This window comes from Carassius carassius, chromosome 4 (assembly GCF_963082965.1).
Source record: "Carassius carassius chromosome 4, fCarCar2.1, whole genome shotgun sequence".
Classification (NCBI taxonomy): domain Eukaryota; kingdom Metazoa; phylum Chordata; class Actinopteri; order Cypriniformes; family Cyprinidae; genus Carassius; species Carassius carassius.
In genome coordinates this window covers 27,352,976-27,369,940 of record NC_081758.1, presented here as the reverse complement: position 1 = coordinate 27,369,940, position 16,965 = coordinate 27,352,976, and the positions used below count along the sequence as shown (strand labels likewise).

General features: G+C 40.4%; 1 long non-coding RNA gene across 1 annotated transcript; it reads right to left on the bottom strand.

Annotated features, from left to right (window-relative positions):
- Positions 1-15,748: 15,748 nt before the first annotated feature.
- On the bottom strand, positions 15,749-16,290 carry LOC132130742 (uncharacterized). Its single transcript, XR_009428768.1, has 2 exons — positions 16,217-16,290; positions 15,749-15,935 (listed from the first exon to the last, which is right to left on the bottom strand). It is a non-coding gene; the product is annotated as an uncharacterized LOC132130742 (long non-coding RNA).
- Positions 16,291-16,965: the final 675 nt, after the last annotated feature.

Here is a 16,965-nt window from a genome sequence, read left to right as displayed (position 1 = left end):
CTGCATCTGGAGAGCATCATCACCGCAGATCATTTCAGAAAGATAACAGCTTTAACACCAGTATTAAAGACTTTTCAAATAAGTTGAGCTCAAAACTCAAAACTTTCAGTCAGCAGCGAGTGTTTGAAATAACTTTGTCCAATGTGGATTATAATCAACATACAAGGCAGAAATATTTATAAGCAATGCAAAAGACTATGCATGCTAGGCATTTAACGTTACCATAGTAAACATGGTAAATGCTACCGCTTGAAGAAATCAGACGTCAGCTCTATCACAATTGTGTATTTATTTAGTAACATATTTTATCTGTCATAAGTCTCGCCTCAAGAGTTTAGCTCCACATAAATTTAGCCTATGTCATAAAAATATTACAATGGTTTTTGTTTGGGAGCTTTTATAAAAATATAGAAATGATCATTCTTGATCATTCTTGATATACAGTATATAGGCGACTGTAAATACAAATAAACAGAAACAGACTCGAGTGAATAAGACAACTATGTTCATAACGCTTTATTTCTGGGTGACTCATTTTCAATTCTGATTTCATTATGACCAATGTATCATCTATTATAGTAAAACATAGATGCTTTTAGATTTAAATATTTAACAAAGCATGCAAACAAACGGCCGCTTTTATCATGTTCATTTTGTGACTTATTTCTTATTTGTTTTCTGATAACTTCACTTTGTTGATGAAATGATGAGGTTTCGTGACGTTGTTTCTGAGAGGCGTGTAAAGGGCGGGTTTTAGTGAAGCGCAGTGGAGCTTTTGGACAGATGGTGGAAACGCAGTGCTATTTTGGCCTCGGTGCTACAGGTCTGAAACTATTAGCCCCACCGGGCCCGTTTAAAGCACTGGCTCGACAGTGGAAAAGTGACTATTAATGAGGATCGATGATGGACCCAGTGGTGTTCAAAAAGGAAGAGGCCTATCACCTGCCCCAAACCTTTTTCTCCGATGTGGTAGAGAATTATGGGCATTGCATCGTTTATTTGTGTCAATGAGCATAAACTGCTGTGTGATATACAACAGTTCTAAAGTTTGGGGCTGGTAAGATTTTTTTTTTAAAGAAGCCTCTTATGCTCAGCAAAGCTGCATTTATATGATCAAAACTACAGTAAAAACAGCAATATTGTAAAATATTACAATTTAAAATAATTTTAAATAATTTGCTCATGATGGCAAGGCTGAATTTTCAGCAGCCATTACTCCAGTCTTCAGTATAACCTGATCTTCAGAATTCATTCTAATATGCAGATTTGGTCCTAAAGAAACATTTCTTCTTACAATAAAGTTGTGCTGCTTATTATTAATTAATTAATTAATTTATTTATTTTATGTGGAAACCGTGATACATTTTCTCAGCATTCTTCGATGAATAGAAAGTTAAAACAGAAAAGCATTTATTTGAAACTTAAATTTTTTGTAACTATGTTAAAGTCTACTGACATCTTTAATCATGCATCCTTGCTGAATAAAATGACTAATGTAGTAGATGTCATCAAAATGCATTAAAGATACTCAAAGTGTATTTAGGTTAATTACTAATGTGTGATGTGTTTTAATGGCTGTTGGTTAATATCATGTATCAGCCGGGTGTGGTGTGCCCTTGAAATATGTGACATAAAAGCCTGAGTATTTGGATTATGGCATTACAAAAGTATTGTTTGCAGAGTATCTGGATCTCTGGAGTGTATATGTGTTGGACCGTGTTGTGTTTTTATCCTCACACTTCAACTGTGTGTGCTTATGGGAGATTGTTAGTGGCACCAGGGGGTTATGGGTAGCCCTTTTGATTCAGATCCGTCAATATGAGGAACTTTTAACCCCACAGACAGCTGAGCGAATCCTAAGGAAGGGAAATCCTGGTTTCATCCTATCAGTCGTGTCCTCAATGATATCAGGAGGACACCTATACTGGAAATGTAAATGATTTCTTTGTTGTTATTTTCTCAACTTTATTCAGTGTTGTAAAAGCTGTACGTAGTGTAGGAAGAAATACTCCTGAAAGTCATCACAGTTAATGCATCAGTACTGATAATGATACTAAAACCATTTTCTCTCTAACAAATAATGTGTTGTCCTTGAGTAGATGCAGTTCACCTTTAATAGAATAATCATAGATTTGAAATTTGTCATGTGAGTCTGATTTGTTTTTCAAGTATAAAACAAGATCAAATAGAAGCACAGTGTGATATGTCACAAGGGAGATGACTGTTTGACTGATGAACATGAGATGACTGTGAACATTTTTTAGCTTAAAGTGGCAGCAGACACAGACTTCAGACGTCCTGCAACACAACAAACACTAAGTACAAATAAAAAGAAAATACAAGCGCAAGTAATATAAAGTATACAGTAGAGCATGGATTCCCAACCTGTTTTGTCAGCTGAACCTCTTTGACTGAAATGAGTTACCTGAAGCACCTCTTGAGATTTTAAGTGATCTACAATTTTAAGAGGTCTAATCTAACCTTTCACTACATTAGCATTTGACAAAATCATATTATTTTACCGTCTTCATGGAAAACTATTTTACCCTTTTAGAATTTAAATGGATAGAAAATAGCACACTGTATCAATGAAGACAGAATTACTGTAATGTATTCACATATTATTTTTATGTTTTAGCAGTTTTAAAACAAATTTTAAAACTGTCTTGAGATATCATTGTCCACATGAACTGTAAAATACAAACTTATCAAACTGAACAATGTGTACAGGAAAATATTAAAATATATATATATTGGTATTATCTATATGTGGGTCTACTTTAAAAAATGACTGGTCGGTACTTTGCATATTTGGAGTGACTCAAAAGTGTGTGGTGTGGGAAATGGAAAACTTGGTGATTACAGAACATTTCAAATTTGAGAGTTTCTCTGTATTAGTCTCAAATTGTTGGCACTGAGTGAAGTGTTGGTGTGCCTGGTAGATTTAAAGCAGATTTCGTTCTGGCAAATCATTTTAGTCAGGAGAAGCTGTGTGAAGTAGCTGGTTTTAGGTCTTTTTGTTTGTCCAATAAATCTGCTCTTCAAGTGAACTTTAAACTGCTTGCAGCTTGCTCTCTTTAATGTATAATGACAAGGTTGAAATCACCAGATCGACCCAATTAGCTACATGACAAAACTCAATAACTTATATTAAGCACCTGAATCTCAAAAGGAGGACGACTCCTGAAAAAAAATGAAGCTTTTTTAAACGATTCACGTTGATCTTTGAAATATTAGCTTGTTGACTGAGCACAGGTGAATCTGTGAGAATGCAGAATTGAACCTGTTTCATACCAATAATGGTGATACTTTGACCTCAACCCTCAGGTGACCACTTATTGTCTCAACAGCCAAGATGAGAAACACCAGCCATTATATAAAACTCTCTCTCTTCACGCTTTCTTTAATTCCTTTCCTCTATTCTCTTTCGTTTTCCTCTTCTCTCCCTTTCTTTATTTTCCTTCTCCATTTTTCATCCTTGTGGCACTTTACCTCTCTTTTCCACAGTCCATTTCCCTCTATTTCAATATATCTGTCATACAGCCACACATTACACATGAGAGGTCATAAAAAGAGGCGCACAATACAGGCTGCAAATACATCTATGTATTGCACATAAAAGAGAATAAACAAGAAAGAGCAAATAGGTAAAACTCAAACTAACAAGTAGAGAGTGTGGTTTGGTCAGCCCACGTTTATTATGTCAGTTTCTCTGTGTGTGTGTCTTTTTCTTCTTATTCCCTATTTCATCTGGTTGAATTCAGTCTGAGCCCAACATGTGGAAGCACTTCTGGTCCGGGGTGTTTCACACTGAAACACAGCCTTTCCTTCTCCAGAACAGGCTGTTCTCTCTCACTCCATTTCCCTTTCTCGCAACTCTCCGTCTCTCGCATACACATCCACACAAGCACACAGCGCTCTGTTTAGATTCTGTTTATGTTTCCCACACAAAAGCCTCTCTGAACTAGATAGCGTGTTGGTTTCTAGCGCAGTGAGGAGAGAGGAGTGAGAAGCAGGAGGTTTACAGCGATGTAACTCTGCTATGCAGTGAGAGTTCACTGTGTTCATGTTTGCTCCATCAGGCCTCGGCGCACTGTGGGTGATGAAATGAACACGGGCAAAGCAGATGCTTGGGTCTGGAATGCCTTCCGCAGCCTGAAACAATTTTAGGGTGGAGAGGAACGAACAGCCAGAGAGGGATGTATTGACAGGGCGAACAAGGAGGAATGTGTGATATATGGTGGATTTATACATTCAGTAATGCCTATATGTTTGTGGTGCGAGATTAGACGCTTTGCCACTGTAGTATTATTTTTGTTCTATTATAGTATTTATTAATATTTTGAATTAGCTTTTTGGTAACACTTCAGATTATGGAATACACATTCACTATTAACTAAGAGTTTTGCCTAAATAAACTCCCAATTACTGCTTATTGATCGTAAGTAAGGTAGTTGTTGTAGTAGTTATGTTTAGATTTTGGGTAGGGTTAAGGAATCTAAAATATGGTCATGCAGAATAAGGTACTGATATGTGCTAAGTACTAATAAACAGACAATTGTCTAGTAATATGCATGCTAATAAGAAACTAGTTAATATTGAATAATGCTCACTAATCTGAAGTGTTACCATCCTATTTTTTTTTTTTTAATTTTCATTTAAATTTTAGTTATTTTCAGTAATTAGTTTTTTCTACTGTACATAGCATTAACTTTTTTATTTCAGTTTTAGTATTTCTAGTAGCTTGTTTCAGTTAGTTGCCAAGGCAACATTTCAAGTCTTCATTTTGTTTTTTCTAGTTTTAAGGTTTAAGTTTAAGTTAAAAGTGGAGTTTTTAGGTTTTAAGTTATGTTTTAATTCAGATTCGGATTCAAGTTTTTGCAGTTTTAGTTGACAATAACAACAGGAGTTTTTTTTCCTCAACTTAAAACAATTTCTTAGAAAATATTAAAGGATTAGTTCGCCCAAAATGAGAATACTGTCATCATTTACATACCCTCATAAAGTGCAGCTATGACATGGGGACTGGAGCTATCAAGCTTCAGAAAGTTGCTCATATGAGTCAGTGACCTTTATTTCATGTCTTTGAAACCGTACAATAGTTTTAAGTAACTGACAGAGAAATGCGAGTCATTATCCAGTGAAAATCTTGCTCTAGCTACGCTTGATGCATTCATGAGTGAAGTGGCGATGCTGATTTGCAGACAAATCATTTTGGGTATAATCTTTAGAATGAAGAATTTGATCCAGTTTAAACTTTTACATGATTCAGTTATTCATTTTTGCATTTGAGAGATTCATTCAAAATCAATTTGGATGATTCTCATCCATATTAAATGTGACAGCATTAAAAAGAAATGAACGGTTCATTCTTCAAAATAGCTTCTTTTGAGTTCTGTAGATGAAATAAACAATTGAAATGAAATTAAACAGGTTTAATGCAACATGAGGGCGAGTAAATGATTGCAGAATAGGTGAACTGTCCCTTTAAAAGGAATTAGATGAAAGCTGTTTGCTGTGTTGTCAACATAAAGCTGCATTAAGAAAAAATAATAAATCTCTTTTTAATATAAAATTTAAATTAAACCGGCTTAGCCATAATCTCGAAAACATTAAGCATACTGCTATTGTGTCAACATAATCAGCGATTTAAAACTACAATTGCCTGCTACGTTTACTTATTTATTCATTTTCTGTTGCCGGCCACAAACCGAGATAGCTAGCTTAGCATACACCCGACACCTCCGCCCGCTTCGCCTGTGAGGCTGTCACTTTTGAAATAACAACCCTTTTTCAGCTACACTCAATCACCCACACACATACACACACCAACCCAATCTCTCTCTTTCCCCCTGCTTGCCTGCTCTCCCACTCTCCCTATTTCTTGCTCGTTCTCTCTCCTCCATCCACCGCCCCTCCCGTTCAGCTTCTATAATTCAAACCCTGTCAGCCCTGTTCCAGACTGCTGGCGCCAGGCTCTCTCTCCAGGAAAAAAAGAAAAAGAGAGCGGGGGAAAAAAAGCAAAGGCAGAAAAAAAGCTCTTTGAGGGACAAAGCCGACAGAGCCACACACACACATACACACAGGCCGAAAAGCAGAATGAAGTTTTTTTTTGGTAAAAAAAAAAAAGGAGGCAGCTGTGGGTGGACTTTTCAGGACCCAATATTTTTCCACTTTTTAACTCCCTTCTTTTTCCCTTTTGTTTTAATCTTTCTCTCTCACTCCATTCCCCTCTGTTGCTCACACTCTTTGATCTTTCCACTGCCTTAACTGGACACTGCCGTGATATTTTCTTAGCTAGTTTTATTGACCTTTTAAAATGAGTTACAACATGGACAACTTAAGCGAATGTTTTAAACTTGGACCAAACTTTAATTTTTCCATCCACATTTAATTTTGCAAATTCAGGCTTTGGCAAATTGTATGGAGAGAGAGAGAAAGGTCCAAAAGTTAAATGCAGGACCTGCCACTGCTTGTTAGAATTTAAACTGGGCTAAATATAGCCCTTGAGACCAAACCCATCTATTTCGGGTCTTAATGAGCAGTCTAGTCATGTGACGCAAACAGGCAGAAATGACAGCCATCATCTGCAACTCAAGCGTTCCCTCGCTCCTCAGCAGATTCTCCCACACTTGCATGAACTCATTTATGTCCTCCACAGGTGTGTGTGACACAAACACACCCTTGTTTATTTTAAAAGGCAGAGTATCCCAAAAGATTCTAGTCCTTCATAACATCCACTGTACATGAAACACAAATTTGAGGTTGGAAATGCGTGTTAATGATTCTTTCTGGAACAATAAGTGACTTTGACTACCACTTCTTCTGTCTTTCTTTATCTGCCCTCACACAGACCAATGCTTCTGCGGGACAGGACAGGATGACCCCTATGTGTCCTGCTCAGAGACAGAGCTCCCATGAGACATGAGAGAGGATGAATACTGTCTCCTTGCACCACACCGGCTCCCCCAGCCCACCCTGTTTTCTCTTCATCGCCTGGATGGAGTCTGAGGCGGCCACAAGCACCGGCTGCAACAGTAATTGGAACATAATGGAACGTTTTTGCCAACTGAACTGAACCCTTTGCCCCTATCACCCTCTGAACCGCTCGCAAAATAGACCCACACTCCACAGCCTGTGCGCACACACACCTCCTCTCAGTGCTGATTGAACACTTTGGCAGGCATCATACAAGCATATCACACACACTGTACACCAAAAACTGAGACACACATACATGGTTTTCAGAGTTTTTTTCTTAACTCTATTTCAAGAGTTCTACAAAAGATGCCACGAAATACTGTACATTATGAGGAAATGATATTCACTAGTGGGACTGAGTGAAAATTATGTTAAATTATGTAAATTTTTAATGATAAATAAATAAAACCCAATTAATTCTACCGCTGATGTGGACAGAAGAATTTACTATAATACTCTGTTCCCTACATTAATATTCAGCACAAATCGTACAGTGAAGTCTGATTCCCGAGTGAAAGACTTTTAGGAGAAAGTTCTTTTTACTGAATCAAAAAGCTAATGACTCTTATGAACTGCTTCTTTTTAGTGAATTAAAATCACATTTTTGAATCACTTCATCTGACCTGCTTACTGAACTTAAACCAAAAGAAACATTAACAGAACTATGGAATGGAAAATATGTTTATTTAAAAAAAATGAAAAATGTCTTTCTTCTGTGGAACAAAAAAGAAAACGTTTTAAAGAATATTGGTAACAAAACCATTTTGGTGACTAAAACCACCGAGATATTTCTAAAAAGACCTTATATATTTCCCAGATGAAAGAAAGTCACACAGGTTTGGAATGACATGAGGGTGAAACATTTACGACATTTCATTTTTGTATAAACTATCCCTTTAAGCAACAATAATTATTCAACTCTTTACGGTTGTGTCATTTTACACTTTCTACACAACTATTGCTATTTTAAAAATGTTTTTAATGAATTACCACATAAGACCTCTAAGAATTTTGGTTGTAGCCTACAGTATATGTGACCCTGGACCACAAAACCGGTCATAAAGGTCAATTTCTCCAAATGGAGATTTATACATAATTCGAAAGCTGAATAAATAAGCTTTCCATTGATGTGTGGTTTATTAGGATCAGCCAATATTTGGCTGAGATACAACTATTTGAATATATGGAATCTGAGGGTGCAAAAAATTTCTCAAGAAATATTGAGAAAATCGCCTCTAAAGTTGTCCAAATGAAGTTTTTAGCAATGCATATTACAAATAAAAAATTTGATTTTGATATAGATGCGGTAGGAAATTGACAAAATATCTTCATGGAACATGATCTTTACTGAATATCCTAATGTTTTTTGACATAAAAGACCCATGCAATGTTTTTTTTTTTGGCTATTGCTAAAAATACACCCCAGTGACTTAAGACCAGGGTCAGATATATCAAAATGGAACCGAGTGTATCCTGACCTCTTCAAGTGTCCCACCAACAGCAGCTGAGCGAGAGGTGACAGGAGATCAAGCCTCATCTGGCTCCACCCCTGCCCTCAATGTCAGTTACCCATCATCCCATAAAACTTAGATTACCCTTTCACTGCTGGCTTGTGCAGATATTCTCTCACACCCGTCTCAAAATGGGGTCCAAACTCTACAGCCTAAATTGAGTTGGCCTGCACGGATGTACCCCATTACAGTCACTTCATTTGTAAATTGGCTTTTACATGGAGTGTATCCCAGCTGAGCCTCACCCTGCCCATCTCCCTAAAGGACCCCAGTCTCAGACTGGCCACTACAGCACTCAGTCAATCAGGGAATTCACCAGGGACCCCAAATCACCTCTTTCTGCCTGGCTGTCTGTGTTTTGCTTGTACTCTTTCCCTCATAGCACAAACAGGTACATAAAGGCTTCAGCGTTTCACTGTGTTTTGATTCAGAGGCCACTACAGTGTGCTGTATTTTGCCAAATCAGTTTTTTTTTTTTTAAACACTGTAGGGGCAGTTTACTAAGAATGAACTGTGTTATTTATTTACATGCAATGTCGGTGTTGTTTTAGCAGGAAATTATGCAAATAAGGCAACGGCACAAACTGAAAAACTATTGCTGAATGCAATTCGCACTGTACAATTTAAAATCTTGCATATCAGTTTTGAGTGCTTGGTTGCAGATGATGATGCAGATTACCATAATCTGACAAATTTCACTGGGACTGTTCAGCACTGCAATCCAGGCATCTGAATCAGAAAAAAAAATTGGAAAATATTTAGACAAATACATTCCAAATCATAATACAATTATAAACAAATATAAGCGTCAAATATAAATGCATAACAATTACAAATAAACAATATATATATATATATATATATATATATATATATCCATCCATCCATCCATCCATCTTCTACCGCTTATCCGGGGCCGGGTCGCGGGGGCAGCAGTCTAAGCAGAGAACCCCAGACTTCCCTCTCCCTAGACACTTCCTCCAGCTCTTCTGGGGGGACACCGAGGCGTTCCCAGGCCAGCCGGGAGACATAGTCTCTCCAGCGTGTCCTAGGTCTCCCCCGGGGTCTCCTCCCAGTGGGATGTGCCCGGAACACCTTCCCGGGAAGGCGTCCAGGAGGCATCCGGAACAGATGCCCGAGCCACCTCAGCTGACCCCTCTCGATGTGGAGGAGCAGCGGCTCTACTCTGAGCTCCTCCCGGGTGACTGAGCTTCTCACCCTATCTCTAAGGGATCGCCCAGCCACCCTGCGGAGAAAGCACATTTCGGCCGCCTGTATCCGGGATCTTGTCCTTTCGGTCATGACCCAAAGCTCATGACCATAGGTGAGAGTAGGAACGTAGATTGACCGGTAAATCGAGAGCTTCGCCTTGCGGCTCAGCTCTTTCTTCACCACGACAGACCGGTACATCGACCGCATTACTGCAGAAGCTGCACCGATCCGTCTGTCAATCTCCCGTTCCATCCTTCCCTCACTCGTGAACAAGACCCCAAGATACTTAAACTCCTCCACTTGAGGCAGGAACTCTCCACCAACCTGAAGTGGGCAAGCCACCCTTTTCCGACTGAGGACCATGGCCTCGGATTTGGAGGTGCTGATTCTCATCCCAGCCGCTTCACACTCGGCTGCAAACCGTCCCAGTGCATGCTGAAGGTCCTGGCCTGATGAGGCCAACACGACAACATCATCCGCAAAGAGCAGAGACGAAATCGTGTTGTCACCAAACCTGACCCCCTCCGGCCCCTGGCTGCGCCTAGAAATTCTGTCCATAAAAATCATGAACAGAACCGGCGACAAAGGGCAGCCCTGCCGGAGTCCAACACGCACCGGGAACAAGTCTGACTTACAGCTGGCAATACGAACCAAGCTCCTGCTCCGTTCGTACAGGGACCGGATAGCCCTTATCAAAGGGCCCCGGACCCCATACTCCCGGAGAACCCTCCACAGGCCGCCGCGAGGGACACAGTCGAATGCCTTCTCCAAATCCACAAAGCACATGTGGACTGGTTGGGCATACTCCCATGAACCCTCCAGCACCCTGTAGAGGGTATAGAGCTGGTCCAGTGTTCCACGGCCTGGACGAAAACCACACTGTTCCTCCTGAATCCGAGGTTCTACTATCGGCCGGATTCTCCTCTCCAGTACCCTGGCATAGACTTTCCCAGGGAGGCTGAGAAGTGTGATCCCCCTGTAGTTGGAACACACCCTCCGGTCCCCCTTCTTAAAAAGAGGGACCACCACCCCGGTCTGCCATCCCAGAGGCACCGTCCCCGACTGCCACGCGATGCTGCAGAGGCGTGTCAGCCAAGACAGCCCCACAACATCCAGAGACTTGAGGTACTCAGGGCGGATCTCATCCACCCCCGGTGCCTTGCCACCGAGGAGTTTCTTGACTACCTCGGTGACTTCAGCTTGGGTTATGGACGAGTCCACATCTGAGCCCTCAGCCTCTGCTTCCTCAATGGAAGACGTGACAGCGGGATTGAGGAGATCCTCGAAGTATTCCTTCCACCGTCCAACGACATCCCCAGTTGAGGTCAACAGCTCCCCACCTCTACTGTAAACAGCGTTGGTAGGGCACTGCTTCCCTCTCCTGAGGCGCCGGACGGTTTGCCAGAATCTCTTCGAGGCTGACCGATAGTCCTTCTCCATGGCCTCACCGAACTCCTCCCAGGCCCGAGTTTTTGCCTCCACAACCACCCGGGCTGTAGTCCGCTTGGCCTGCCGGTACCTGTCAGCTGCCTCAGGAGTCCCACAAGCCAACCAGGCCCGATAGGACTCCTTCTTCAGCTTGACGGCATCCCTTACTTCCGGTGTCCACCACCGGGTTCGGGGATTGCCGCCTCGACAGGCACCGGAAACCTTACGGCCACAGCTCCGAGCGGCCGCTTCGACAATGGAGGTGGAGAACATGGTCCACTCGGACTCAATATCTCCAGCCTCCCTCGGGATCCGGTCGAAGCTCTGCCGGAGGTGGGAGTTGAAGATCTCTCTGACAGGAGACTCGGCCAAACGTTCCCAGCAGACCCTCACAGTACGTTTGGGTCTGCCGAGTCTGTCCAGCTTCCTCCCTCGCCATCGGATCCAACTCACCACCAGGTGGTGATCGGTTGACAGCTCCGCCCCTCTCTTCACCCGAGTGTCCAAGACATACGGCCGGAGGTCGGATGAAACGACCACAAAGTCAATCATCGACCTACGGCCTAGGGTGTCCTGGTGCCACGTGTACTGATGGACACCCTTATGCTTGAACATGGTGTTCGTTATGGACAAGCTGTAACTAGCACAGAAGTCCAATAACTGAACACCGCTCGGGTTCAGATCAGGGGGGCCGTTCCTCCCAATCACGCCCCTCCAGGTGTCACTGTCGTTGCCCACGTGGGCGTTGAAGTCCCCCAGTAAAACGACGGAGTCCCCAGTCGAAGCACTTTCCAGCACCCCTCCCAGAGACTCCAAGAAGGCTGGGTACTCTGCATTGCCGTTCGGCCCGTAGGCACAAACGACAGTGAGAGACCTATCCCCGACCCGAAGGCGCAGGGAAGCGACCCTCTCGTTCACCGGGGTAAACTCCAACACATGGCAGCTGAGCTGGGGGGCTATAAGCAAACCCACACCAGCCCGCCGCCTCTCACCTTGGGCAACTCCAGAGTGGTGAAGAGTCCATCCTCTCTCGAGGAGTGTGGTACCAGAGCCCAAGCTGTGCGTAGAGGTGAGTCCGACTATCGCTAGTCGGAACCTCTCTACCTCACGCACAATCTCGGGCTCCTTCCCCGCCAGTGAGGTGACGTTCCACGTCCCTAGAGCTAGTTTCCGTGTCCAGGGATCGGGCTGTCGAGGCCCCCGCCTTCGACTGCCACCCGATTGTCTAAGCACCGGCCCCTTACGGTCCCTCCTGTAGGTGGTGAGCCCACGGGAAGGCGGCCCCACGTCGCTCCTTCGGGCTGAGCCCGGCCGGACCCCGTGGGGGGAGGCCCGGCCACCAGGCGCTCGCATACGAGCCCCAACCCCGGGCCTGGCTCCAGGGTGGGGCCCCGGCTGCGCCATACCGGGCGACGTCACGGTTCTTTGATTGTTCCTTCTCATAAGGGGTTTTGAACCGCTCTTAGTCTGACCCGTCGCCTAGGACCTGTTTGCCTTGGGAGACCCTACCAGGGGCATATATATATATATATATATATATATATCAATATACACACTACAGCTCAAAAGTTGGGGTCAGCAAGATTTTCGCCTAGGACCTGTTTGCCTTGGGAGACCCTACCAGGGGCATATATATATATATATATATATATATATCAATATACACACTACAGCTCAAAAGTTGGGGTCAGCAAGATTTTTTGTTTAAATAAATGTTTATTCAAGAATGCATTAAATTGATTAAAACTGACAGTAAAGACTTACTATGTTACAAAATATTACGGTTTCAAATAAACACTGTTCTTTTGAACTTTCTATTCAACATATATTAAGCAGCACTGGTTTTCAACATCGCTAATAACAGGAAATCAGCACCAAATCAGACTATTAATGATTTCTGAGAGATTATGTGATACTGAAGACTGGAGTAACGTATGCTGAAAATTCGCTTTGCCATTACATAAATAAATTACACAAAATAGTTATTTTAAATTGTAATAATATTTCATAATATTGCTGTATTTTTGATCATACAAATGCAGTAATGGTGAGCATAAGAGACTTCAAACATTTAAATAGTACTGTGCATATGGAAATACTTTAACATTTTAGATGCTGCCAATAGATTCAGATATCCAAATGTTAAAATACTTAAAAAATAAATAAATAAATAAATAACTTTTCTTTGAAACAATTAATTTACTACCTTGTTTTTATTGTAGACTTTTGTAATTGAGTTGCAAAGCAAGTAACATGGAAATTACTATGGAAGACTCCAAATCCAAACAGATTTAAGAAACGGTTTTAAGTCAAACACAAGATTAGAATACAAAGAAACAATACACTGAATTACTGGTGCACTTATTAAGCTATCATAAAAGCTATTATATAGATATTGCCTGTGATTACAACAGCAGTGTTCAAACTATTCTTTTATATGTTAACATTACACACAATCATTTGAGTCGCACTAAAATATCTTTATTCTTTTTTAAATTATGAAATGATTTGAATTTAAATAATCTCTCTTATGCACACGCACACACACAGTCTCTTTGTTGACAATTACTATTTATCTATAACAGTTCACCTGCAGCCTCAAATCTATTATACTTTCCTCTGGACAAATTCAAACACTCCACATTTATTGTCCATCTAGCCCTTTGGCTTTGGACAGTCTGGTTCCAGCTCCGCCATAGCACTTAATAACCAAGAAGGCCAAACATGAGGGCCAGTTGGCTGCAGCCGTACCCATCAGCCCCCACCCACAGGCCCCTGGACTAACCCACAGGCCTCTCTGTCTGCTGCTGAGCTTTGGAAACAGCTGTGCAGTCATAACAGAGTGTGTGCCCAGACTCAACTCATGTTTTTTTTTGCTTCAAAGGCAATCTGATACACCATCCCTTGAAACACGCAAACACAGTCACATGCACATGCTTGCCCCCACGTATATACACAGTGTGCAAAAACAGTGCTAAGATGAAATGTTCAGGATACTCTTCTGTCCTGTCAAAATCTAAAACCACATAGTTAAGAGAAATTCTCTTTATCCAAGGATAATTTACAAGTTTAAGGTGCATAACATTAACTGGACAACACGGGTTCATTTGAAAATTTTCCTACCTACATTTCTGACTTCAAAACATGTACCTATACATATAACTCAGTGCAGTTTCTGACAGAAATTAACACTTGTGACAGGAAAACAACAACGGATAATCCTTTTCTAACTAATTATGTTTACAGGGACTGGGGCTGGTTGCACATACTGTACGCAAGTTACAAGTTAACCTAATTTTGACATAAATGGGCACTAAATTACAACTTATGCACTACAAAATATTTTTTTTTGCAACATTACTCTTAGTTAAACCATAACTCTATATAAACTATATATTTTCCGGTCAGGAGTAATGGCTGGAAAAAAATAGCAGACTGAATGAACTGCATCAATATGCTTTTCTTTTACCCAACAACCTTCAATCCTTTCGACATATATGATGTTTCTGACATTTACATATAATTATGTAACATATTATTTACATATAAAAATAGCTTACCTATAGGCTAATGTCATTCATGATTAAGTAGTACAGTTTTCAATGAAAATTTATTTTTTGTTAGTTGAGTTGTTGAATGAAGGATAAATTTAAATGCACATCATTTAAACAAGTTATGCTTGTGTATTTGAAGGCTTCTATTTCATCATTTAGGGTAAACATCATATTATGCATACTTTACGGAGAGCTTACAAACTACTAGTTACGTCCTGCTTTAAAAGCAACTGAATAACATATACTGTAGATGTAATTACAAACTAGCTAGTAGTTACTAATTGTCTAGTGTGGACTTAACATTCTAATTTAAATAACAACTTTCGAATAGCCGGTGCAACCCTATGGATCATCAGTTAATTAAGACTTATTCTTGCAAGGTTCCTAGTACAGTTCTATGTTATGACCTCAAAATGCTTTTACCATAGTGCTTTTACCATGCTTTTACCTTTTTTTTTTTTTTTACATCTGACAATAAAAAAACTCAAAGATTTATAGAAGCAAGCTATAATGGCATGAATGCATGCAATTATGTTTTTATCTCACATTTGCTTGTTTAGGTTTAGTGTAGTAATGCGATAGAGCATTAACCTTTTAGCACCACTCACCAGTCATAACTGATGTCATTACTGACGTAACGTACAATCAACATATTGAAATTGCAATAAAGTTGTGAGTTTTATGTTAATCTGTTATGAGCATGAGCATGCTTTGTGCCACTCACTGGTCAATTCACTTCAAAAAGTGTTGCAAAACCTGCAATAAGCAACAAAATGTCCAACATGTCATCGCACGTGTTTTTTTTTCAATGAGCCTGGTTTGAAACTGGAACAGGTTATACGAAAAGCTAGGATATCAAAAATCTAACATCGCATCTGGCTAGTAAAAACATAACATTTAGAGACAGTCGTGAAAAAAAAAAAAGGTGTGTGCCTGTGACTGTTTTTTTTTTATAAATAAGAGGAAAATGGCTTGAAATTGGTGAGATTACTTTGTAGAGTTAATTGTAAGTGCACTTTTAAAGGCTGATTCATACCTTACAGGACTTCTATTGACTCCAAATAATTTTTAAATATGTTTAATTGGTTTCCTTTAGCTCGAGTTCATTAACTGCAGGTACTCATATTAGATAAGCTGGTGTGAGTTTCAAAGCCTTGACAGTTTCATTTAAACAAAGCCACCACTGACAATGAGAAAAGATACCAAAAATGTGACGTTCCTCTCTTAGGGAAGGCACCCTGGTAGCTTTCTGCAGAGAGAATGAGTAGATTAGTAATTATGACCAGCAATAGTGGAATTTACTCTAAAGATCCTTATATCAGGGGGGAAAAAACAATATTACAATACAGTATTTTCAGCTACTACCTTATGGGGAATAAATAACATATTTTGTTAACTTTTGACAAAATACACCAAGTATGGATTAATTTGAATAATTTTACATTATGTAAACAAACTGTTTTATATCCAATGTGTCTTTAAACCCATTTGTAACTTCTAAATTACACTGCTACATAATTGCACACTTACAGCTAGGATGATCACATTATGAAAAAGAAGTATGTCTCCATCAAGTTGCTAATAATGGAAGAAACTGCAATGCATAATATGTCGCTCCAAGGCAGCTCTGGTGATGCAAGTCCCACCTTATAACTAAAAGAGCCAATCACCAATTGGTTTCATCACTGTAGATACAATTGGAGGCCTTAATTAACAGAAACTTGAGACTCCTGCTTAGGATTGTACATGTGCATCGGCAGGACTGACCTTAAATATCCGCTTGAGAGCTACTTAAGTTTACTAAAAATAAGAAACAAAGTTTCAAATCTGCAATCAAATTTGACATCGACTATAGCATCAATATGTTATTTAAATTTGAGTTGGGCCAGCTGTTATTTTCCCATTCAAATAGGTAGGAGTTGGTCTTTCCCACCCAAAATAGCTGTCCAGAGGCTTTGCCAATATGGCCACAGAGTCAGTTGAATGTTCTTGACAGGAACTTTGTTAAAAACTTTGTTTTACCATCATTAGTGTATCCCTGATGTCACCTTCTACAATTAATTCACCCAATGAAGCGGCCTTTTCAATTAAGGTTTAAAAATTTAGGACACAGGTTTTCCCCACTCAGTGATGCACCCACTGAGAAACCTGATGAAAGTGCCTTAGTTATTGGTGATTCTATTGTACGGAATGTGAATATAGAGACACCAGCCACCATAGTCAAATGTTTACCGGAAGCCAGAGCGCCTGACATCTTGGCAAATTTAAAAGTGCTGGCT